The following is a 9,686-nucleotide window of genomic DNA, read 5'->3' as shown; positions in this document are numbered from 1 at the left end:
GCAGTGGCAGTTTATTGAAAATCAACACAGAAAAAGTAAAACTTATTGACTTCCGTTTATAAAATCGATCAAACAGTGAATATGTACTCCTTCTAGGCAAAAATGATTAATTCACAAAAGTCATGTTCCTTGGATGGACCTTAGACAAGAGACTTATTTTTCAAGACTATATCAAACACATTAAAAAAAAACTTAGTTGTGGAATTTTTGTTCGGAACAATGAAAAATCTGGAGGAACTGCTAACTAAATACAATGGACTAATTTATCCTTATATTTTAAGATACTATTTTGGGCCGTTCCTATTTGGGGATGTGAGTGCCACAAGACTAAATACATTAATTGTTTTACAAAATAAAAATTAAATAATAATAATAAAATGGCTGTGGGGACTAAAGCGTATATACTGTACCAAAATTGGGCAATATATCATGTATTTTGGGAAAATAAAAATAAATAGTTCAAAACGGCCCATAACACTCTGTTCTCATTACCCAATCTTGTTGGTTCCCTAATTCAATCAAGTTCGTCCAGCTCTTCACATTTCCATAAAAATTGTACCAAAATTACTTAAGTTATCGAGATCACAGACAAAAATATACAAGATGATTAAACAAGAAGTAAAAAACGTTTTACATCTATAAACTAATACATAGACTATATCAGTGTGGTAGGTACTAATGGGCAAATAACTCAAGTTTTGTTTGAAATAGCTGACTGTCATCAACAATGCAATCAATTAATGTGCAATATTTCGAAAGAAAAAGGCCCCTAAACTTTTACTTACTTATACCCTTTACTCCCATGGCCATGGATACCAAAGGTGATATTTGGCCTCGCCAACAATTAAGTTGCCTCCATCCCTCCCTGTTCTCTGAATCTTCTTCCTTGCTCTAAATTTTCGCAAATCTTTCTCCATCTGGTCCTTTCAGCGATTCTCGGGTCTCCTTGGACTCTTCTTCCCGCTAGCTGGGTTTTGCCTCCAAACTTATTTAAATTCCTTAAATTTCTTAAAATACTTCTTTTATTTTAGTTTGCAATATCCCGTCCTAAATACATGTCCAGCCCACCTTGGTATTTTTACCCTTTGCTTTTTACTATGTCTGGGGTGGGGAATGAAACAATTCTCTGATTTCTTGGTTGTGCCTAATTTTCCATCCTTCTCCCTCTGTATCAAGGTCGAAATATTTTTCTCAGAATTCTATTTTCGAATCAAACCATCTTATTTTCTGTTTGTTTATCTATAATCCATGTAGTTTTCCCCACACTTTTAGAGAAAACCCCTTCTGTGGTGCTTGTTTGGGGATAACTCCATCAGCTCCTGTTGTTCAATGTTAATTCAGGACATGTTATGAAAGAGAAAGATTATTGCCATAGTAGAAAGTTGATTTGCAATTAAGTGGCAAAAGGGAGGTTTGGCACTACACTTTGTTTAAACAAAAAGGGAAGACCACTGGAAGGTCTATTGATTCTTGAGTCAATTAAGTTAAATCGTGGATGCACTTTATCATTGACTAAATATACCTACAGTACTGTAGGTATCTATACAGGGTTAGGCAAAAGTCTGGAACCCCCCACATAACTTTTTAGCGTTGCATTAGGAAAACCAAACTCGGCACATATTTACAACATAAAAAATTGCACTTTTTCATCAAAGTTACAACTTTGCCCCAGCCCACAAAATGGGGTATTTTGGGGGCAGCCCCAAATTTTCAAATGTCAACACCCCTCATTTTAAAGAGTTTATCAAGAGAAATTGAATGGCGCAAACCAGAGGTCAATATCGCACCCCTAATTAAAATGGCAGCAATTTTAATCTAAGATGAGCAAGCAAGATAAAGTCTGGTCACCCCCAGTTAACTTTATAACTTGTGGCAGTGGGAAAACCAAACTCAGCAAATATTTACAACATAAAAAATGTACTTTTTCATTAAGGCTAGAACTTCTACCCGGCCCCCAAAATGGGGTATTATGGGGGCAGCCCCAAATTTTCAAAAGTAAACACCTATCATGTGACCCCTCATTTTTAAGGGTTTCTGAAGACAAATTAAATGGCCCAAATTAGAGGTCAATATCGCACCCCTAATCAAAATTGCAGTCATTTTGAAATATCACTTATTAACTTTTTAACAGGTTTTAGCAGGGAAACTAAACCCAGCATACCTTTATAAAAATTGAGAATTCACCTTTTGGTCAGTATTAAAATATGAAATTTTTAAAGTTAACTGGGGGTGTCCAGACTTTATCTTGCTAGCTCGTCTGAAATATTTAAATATTTGTATTTGAATCTCCCAACTGTACCCACGTAGCAGACATCAACAACCCAACTTTCCGGTGTCCAATAACCAAGAATATTAAAACAGTAATTGTATGGACCATCCATAAACATAAAAAATTACAAAACTGGCGACGGCAAACTGGCCCGAATCCGATATACAGTACTTAGGTACAGTACCAATCTATACAGGGTGAATCTCGTAAGGTGTCCAGTATTGATTTTAGACAAACCGTTGGTCCTACGATGATGAAGTAAAATTATTTCCCACTAAACCAACCCAAAGGAATAACGTAAAAATATTTTTAACGATTTTTAAATACAGGGTGTACCAGAAACTGAGGGTCACTAGTCCGAATCTACGAAATATCAAATACAAACGTATATCATGTTATACATCAAATTAAAGCTCTTTTCAATCCAAACCATTTGGCAGAATCGGATTTTGATTATATTGATTCATTTCAAAATGGCGGCTGTTTTTGTGAAAAAATTAATATTTTTTTGAATACCCTGTATTTTTCTTAAAAATGCAGATATCTTGATTCTGATTCAAATATCGCATTCCTTATGAGCTAAGCTTTATTTTGATATGCAACACATCAATATTATCTCTAAAACAAAAAGTTTCAAAAATATCAGTTTTTGAAAATATGTACATAGCCAAAACTCAAAAATTTCAAATAGCACCATTAGTCAAATAGCATATCATTTTAAAGGTATTGGAATTCTAAGAAACTTTCAAATTTTAACCTTATGCGTATCTATTTTGGTTTTTGAATTATCAACAAAAAACATGTTTTCCCACATTAAAACTCATGTTATTTGTGCGTCAGCCAGACGGCTATAAGTGTGGTCCAGCCTTTACCACCATGTTTAACAAATAACATGCGTTTTAATGTGGGGAAACATGTTTTTTGTTGATAACTCGAAAACCAAAATAGATACGCATAAGGTTAAAATTTGAAAGTTTCTTAGAATCGCAATACCTTTAAAATGATATGCTATTTGACTAATGGTGCTATTTGAAATTTTTGAGTTTTGGCTATGTACATATTTTCAAAAACTGATATTTTTGAAACTTTTTGTTTTAGACATAATATTGATGTGTTGCATATCAAAATAAAGCTTAGCTCATAAGGAATGCGATATTTGAATCAGAATCAAGATATCTGCATTTTGAAGAAAAATACAGGGTATTCAAAGAAATATTAATTTTTTCACAAAAACAGCCGCCATTTTGAAATGAATCAATATAATCAAAATCCGATTCTGCCAAATGGTTTGGATTGAAAAGAGCTTTAAATTGATGTATAACATGATATACGTTTGTATTTGATATTTCGTAGATTCGGACTAGTGACCCTCAGTTTCTAGTACACCCTGTATTTAAAAATCGTTAAAAATAATTTTACGTTATTCCTTGAGGTTGGTTTAGTAGGAAATAATTTTACTTCATCATCTTAGGACCAACGGTTTGTCTGAAATCAATACTGGACACCTTACGAGATTCACCCTGTATATATAATTCCGTAAGTCAAATTTTTGTAAAGAAATTGTGGGTGACTGGATGGCCCCGTAGAAGGATGGGAGGAGTCTTATTTTAAAGGTCTTGACGTGAATTTTGAGGGAAAACTATTCATTTTTCTTATTTGTTTACCATAAATTCGCAACAGAATAAAACATTTCCCATTAAAACAACATGGGGTTTAATTTGTTTACATCTTTTGAAATTAAAACAGCTGTGCCACAGATTTAGTGACCAATACACGCATTTGGTTTACTTTTAGCCAGTCAACTATGAAATGTGTACTATAATAGAACTGAAATATTGAATATTAGTCGGAAAAACGTCTGCATTCTTTGTTTATATTTAAATCATATACTCAAGTTTCATTTTTTCATGCTTTTACGTTATTGTCGTGTCAAAGGAATAAACGACATAGAATAAATATTCTGTATAAATAATCAAAGAGTCGAAATTAAATCTAACTTCTGTTTTGTTTTTATTTTTAAATCATATGTTCAAGTTTATTTTAAATTATGTTGTTTTCTTTATATTTCTACACATTTTAAGGTTAAGGTTGTGTAAATATATACAACTGAAATAACCTATAAATGTTATTGGTTCTAAAATGGTGTATTTGCATTACTTCGTAAGTAAATTTTTTTAGTGCAGTGAATATACAACGTAGAGTAATCATATTCGATCATACTTTTATAAAATCACCAGGGATTCAAGATGTTTTGGTATGTAGGCTGCTGGATATATATTCTTTTCATTATAAGTACTGTAATTAATATGAACGACAGGGGAATACCACAAAGGCGGGGAACTGTTCATAGGAATGACAGTGCGCATAGGAGAGCAAGAGTAGATAATGACGAACTTAATCAAGATATGTTACAACCCCTTTTTAGGAGACCCATGGTAGACGAGAGCAATGTAAAGATCCATGATGCAGGATTATTGGACCAAGAGTGCATTCAATGTAGTGCTCTTCATTTTAGAGAAGAACTAACGAATAATCATTTTATGACATGTTGCAATAACGGACTTATTAACCTTCCTCAGTCAGTCAAAAACTAATGTAGAACTTAAAAGTTTGTTTCAAGGAGCCCACAACTGTATAAATTCATTCGACAATGCAACAGTGTGATGGCTTTTGCTTATTTTTCAGCCAGTAAGAAAGATATTCCAGGAAAAGGACCATACTGTTTCAAAATTCAAGGACAGATTTATCGTTCAATCTCAGATTTGCTGCCTCAACATGATGAAGACCCCGTGTATGGCCAATTGTACATTATTGACACATTAACAGCAACAGAAATTCGTCAAAGGCGTCGAGAAAATAGTGACTTAAAACCTGAAATATTGTCAAAACTAGCTGAAATTCTATTAGAAAATCCATTTGCACAAATTTAGAAAAGAGCTTCGGAAGAAATGGTTGTACAAGGTGACAGTGAATTAGAACTTAGGTTTGTAGACAGGATAAATATGGATCGTCGTAGGTATAATAAGCCTACTGCAGATGAACTTGCAGGCGTCTTCAATTGATCTGAAGGCGAACCTCCAATGAATTTTTAAAATTCCAAACAGGGAAGCTTTTATTTATCCTCATTAACCACAAGACCAAAGCTACCTTAGTAAACCAGTATTTATTCACAAACAATGATATGTTTGCTGCCTTTTCATGTTAAACCACTGGAGTGATTCAAATTATTTATTGAAAATGACATCAACAAAAGCAAACAAAGAAGAACAACAAACTGGTTTTTACACAAAAGATATGGTGTAGGGATGCCTATTCTGACACATAGATAATGTTATTCTGTGTTTGTTTAAATACCGGTATTGCAAAAAGTTGTTTTACATTTGAGCTTTTTAGGGACTTATGTCCCTACAAGCCACTAGTAATAACATTAACAGTATAGGAAAGGCGACCGTGATAGGAACCCGTATCCTGGTGGTTGTACAGCAGGACAGTTCCCTTTAAGTTATGTTTAAAATAATATTTACTTACGACTAAATAATAATGGAATGGAATATCTTTCGCGTGAGAGATAGTGCGCATATTTCGTGGTCCTGGAGAATGGCCCATACCCTCTCACGATCTCGGCAAATTTCTTAAATTTTCTTTGAGGCTCCCTACTAAAATTTTAAAGTGTGTAGTCCTTTATGAAATTTATGTCAGTTTACTGGTATATGAACAAAAATATCAACTCTGTTAAAACCATGTCAGTTAATAAGTTTAAAAGTAAATATTATATCATAGAAATTTCCATTACCAAAACAATGTATGCGCCATAAATTATTGTAGAACCATATATTAATTTCTTAATCAATGGTAGATCTATAAACTAACGATAGTACTGTATAAGTATATATATACTTTCACCTTCGCTATATATTGGCTGATCTTTGATGCCAAACAATACAAGACGGCATTGAACGTGTGAAATACAACGAACCAATCAGAATCCATACAGAAAATTAATTCTTCCGAATCCTGAACAACTGTGCGGCGAATGGCGATGTTACGATTGGATTGGATCTGGGTCTAGCTCTGCGAGCCGAGCACTTGACTCGACTGTTGAAAATGGCGTTCTGCTTGTGGTGGTAGTATTAGAATTAACAATAATCTCACAAGTAGTCAACTTATCTGAACTCTGCTTCATCTCCTGTATTAAGGTTTGTCCATTCTTTAATTTTAGAAATACTTTTAATAAATTAATTTCCTACTTGACAAAACTTACTAGCCTACATTGAGTTGAACAACACAAAACACCGAGTTGGAAAAGTTCGTGTGCCGACCATTTAGAAAGACTTGGACTTATTCCATCGGTTTGTTTCTGGGAGCGTTTTACTGCAATTCTCTTGGATATCAGCCGTATTAGTGTGAATTTAATACTTGTCAGCAGTTGATCCAGGCCGCTTCATTTAATATCCTACCTGTCCCTTCAAGGCCCTAGCACGATTGTTTCTGGGCCTTTGAATAGCTTGAAGTTGTGGTTGGCCTATACATTTGGCCTGTAGGCCTAGTTAAGGTTTTGACTTGATATTTCGGTTAGACTGTAATGTGAAAGTGCATACCAAAATCTGTCACACTTCGTAAAGTTAGGCTAATTAGCCTAACTGCATAAGTTAGGCTAGTAAAGGTAATCTAAAAAAAGTGTTTGTGGAAGCCAATAAATGGTACGGTAAGTTAGGACTGTAACAAAGTAGGCCTAACTTATCAATTGGGTACAGTTCCACAGGGAAACTTGAATAGGGTAAGCTGCAGTTTCTTCACCCTAGCAGTGTAGCTGTGGCCAATGTTAAATGGGGAATGGCTTAGCCCATTTTGGGGATTTTGCAGACCTTTTATAACCCTAGAACTGCCTGATTAAACGGTGGTTTCATGTGTGCGCCAGATGTCCAACCGCTATTTAAACGGAGGTTTGGAGAATGTTTTTGTTCAAACGCTTAGTAAGTATTATACGCAACGAAAATGATCCAGAATCGTAATCATTTTGATATACCGTAGAAAAGAGGAGATTCTAAACAATAAAATGGTTTATATTACCTGTCCGTCAGTGATCCTATTGTTGTCGTCTTATGCGACCGGTTTCAGGATGAAAATCCCATCGCAGGCTGTTAAAAATGTCATGTCACTCTAATTGAGGTCGTCGATAAACACAAAAACACACACATACAACACGAAAATACGGAAAAACACTGCTACTGGCCAGTACAGGACACTACGACGCGGCACGGGAAGTTGCGTGGTCATGAATACGGACGGACTGACGGACAGGTAATATAAACCATTTTATTCTATAAGTGATCCTGGGCCACTAAGCATAATGAGATTCTAAACTTTGATTTCCATATATAAAGGAACTTAGTAGCAGTACTTAACAGATCAATAACTTATAGGCCCTAGGTTTAACTGTTAACTTAAATAAGTTATTATTATAATTTGATCAAAATTTAAGTTATTTCTTAGCACGCGAAACATTCTTGCATCGCGATCGTCAAAATCTTCTAAAATAGGTAAGTTTATGTGTTTTTGAAAAAAATCGTGAAGTCTTTAAGTTATTTTGGCCCAAACAGGAAGCGGTTTGTAACCTTGGAAAGAACATGAGTTGATCCTTATTTTCGTAAGTTAAAGAGAACTTACCAGAAGAATACAACATTAGGAAGTCTGGGAAATACATTTTTTAAATCAGCTGTTTTGTCAACTGGCCATTTTGCCCAAAGCGCCGTTTCAACGGTGGTTTCTAGAAATCACTAATAAAAATATTGATAATTGACATAGCGTGACGTGAGTCAAACTTATTTGAAGCTGAGAAAATGTTCTTTCTCTATGTTTAGGTGTCTTTCAGTTGACATTCAGGTGACACAATTGTACACAGTTGTAACTGGAAAAACAAGTTGTTTGCGTTGTGCTCGTCAGAATTAAAGTATGGTTTTCAGTGCGGTACATTATTACCTGTGTCAATTTTCATCTAAGGTCACTGTTTTAGTGTAAAAGAAGTGTATTCTCAGGTGGTGTATGAATTAGTAGAAGTATTTCTCCATAAGTTATTGCAATGGGTAAATATTATTATTTAGTTCAAATCCGTGTTATTGAAATAATGATTGTTTAGGCCTACAGGTTAGGCCTAGCCTAGGCCTTCATCCTAGCCTAGCTTGTTTCCGATGTGTGTCTCACGCCACAATAATGCTTCTGGAACCTCTTTTTGTTTAAATATTTCAGTATATATATATATAGGTAGGCCTATACATATTGTTCAGAAATATATTTCCTATAAATAGCCTACATGTTTGGTAGGCCTACCTACCATTTATCATATTATAGGCCTAGTAAAGTACCAGTACAAAAATTAGATCTAACTTAACTCTAAAACTAATTTTTTATTTTTGGCAAAGGTAAAATTTAGTTTTTTAAGTCATAAAAAATTACTGGTAGGCCTATTATTTTATTTTTCAAATGTACAGTGCAATTTTGTTGATTTTCCCCAATTTCCGTACTTTTACCCGTAATTCTAGCAAACAAATTTTGATGCAAATCAATCACATTTCCACGTAGGGAAATAAATCGCCTACATTTTGTACATACCTATTTTGGATTGTCTTTAAAAAGATTGTTCTAAAAAATGCTAGTGGCCTCTACTTCTGAAAATTAGTCCAAAAACTCTGGGTAAAAACGGCATTTGCCAGAAAAGTGTCTGAAGGAAAAAGTGTTTGGGATTGCCTAAATAGGTAATGAGAAAAACACATAAAAAGTGAGAAATGAAAGTTTTCAAGCGCCAAAAATCGTAGATTTCTAGCACTTTTTGCGATGTTCAAACACGATTTTCAGAGTGAAATAGTCATTTCCACCAAAAGTTCCAAAGGCAGTGCTTAAATTAACCTAATTTTGATATATAGGTAAGGTAAACAAATTCAATAACATACTGTAAGTAGTATCTTATAAGTTCAGTATTACCACACTAGGCTATTTCAATACTGTAGTGCAAAAACAGTCTGGAGATAGGTTGTTGATACAACTAAAAACAAAAATCCCACTTTTATGGTTGAGAAAATGCTCTTTTATTCCTCTTTCAGTGTAGGTAATGAGAAATTCCGTTTTATTCCCCATTAATTTAATTTAAACATCTCAACATTTTGGAATGGCGCTTTAAACATTGCTATAGTGTAAACTGTCATTAAATTAATTAGGGATAGTTTTTATCTTAAAAATCTGTAAAAATAGAAAACTAGAGGTCAGAACGAAATTCTGTTCTACCCCGCATTCCGTTTTAATCCTGTTCATGGTCCAAAACTCCTGTTTTCATAATAAAAATCACACTGGGGAAACACTGCTTCCAAAGTTACCAAAGTAGCTATTGGCTAGTTTTTGAATTCATAACAGATCACATGTGCAA

At 34.2% G+C, this 9,686-nt stretch overlaps 1 protein-coding gene across 1 annotated transcript in view; it reads left to right on the top strand.

Annotated features, from left to right (window-relative positions):
- The first annotated feature begins 6,312 nt into the window (after positions 1–6,312).
- The window catches only part of LOC128984862 (uncharacterized), a 53,495-nt gene continuing 50,121 nt past the window's right edge, over positions 6,313–9,686 (top strand). Inside the window, exon 1 of the mRNA XM_054404231.1 lies at positions 6,313–6,465. The gene's annotated coding sequence lies outside the window, so the exon portion shown is untranslated. The remainder of the gene's footprint in view (positions 6,466–9,686) is intronic.

The sequence above is a fragment of the Macrosteles quadrilineatus genome, unplaced genomic scaffold (genome assembly GCF_028750875.1).
Source record: "Macrosteles quadrilineatus isolate MER2022 unplaced genomic scaffold, UCM_ALF_1.0 Scaffold_2__2_contigs__length_208266976, whole genome shotgun sequence".
In the NCBI taxonomy this organism is placed as follows: Eukaryota; Metazoa; Arthropoda; class Insecta; order Hemiptera; family Cicadellidae; genus Macrosteles; species Macrosteles quadrilineatus.
This window is presented reverse-complemented; position numbering and strand designations above follow the sequence as displayed.